This window comes from Fukomys damarensis, unplaced genomic scaffold, assembly GCF_012274545.1.
Source record: "Fukomys damarensis isolate Sample0158 unplaced genomic scaffold, DMR_v1.0_HiC HiC_scaffold_19, whole genome shotgun sequence".
Lineage (NCBI taxonomy): Eukaryota > Metazoa > Chordata > Mammalia > Rodentia > Bathyergidae > Fukomys > Fukomys damarensis.
Window position 1 is genome coordinate 58,968,638 of NW_022900931.1, and position 629 is coordinate 58,969,266.

Consider the following 629-nt stretch of genomic DNA (forward strand, 5'->3'; position numbering starts at 1 on the left):
TAGCTGGGCGGCGTGGGGAGGACGGAATGTGCCGGAACGCGAGCCCAGCGTGGGCGGGGGCGTTCGGGCTGCTGGGGCGAGGGGGAGGGGGAGCAGCACCCCGAGTCTCTGGACTTCCGACTAGCGGGGACAGACTTTCTGAAGAGGAAGGGCTTTTTCTTTTTGCCAGTACTCAGGATTGCCCCCAGGACCTTCGCACTGAGCATTTGTTTTTTGAGACAGGATTTCCTAAGTCACTAAACTCGGGTTTTGAACTTGGGAGCCTCCTGATTCAGCCTCCCAGAGCTCTGGGACTATGGGGTGGAGAGGTTTTAAGTTTCAAGGGGTGTAGAAACTCGGCATTCTGGACTCAGCCTGGGCCTCTGGCGACTTCGAATCTGAACGCTAGTGGTGCCCACAGCCGGTGAAAATCAGGGAGCTAGCAAAGACAGGGTCCCGGTTTTCCCGGACCTTGGAAGCTGGGGCCCCGCGCGGCCGCGGTGCTTAGGTCAGGGCGGGGCGGCGCCGCGTCCTCAGACCTTAGAAGGCAAGAGGCCTTGGGGCCGCGGGCAGGGGGGCCGCGCCCGGAAGCCACCTCACGTCAGGACTGGGCCCGGCCCCTCCTCGACCCCCCGCCCCCCCCCCTCCCC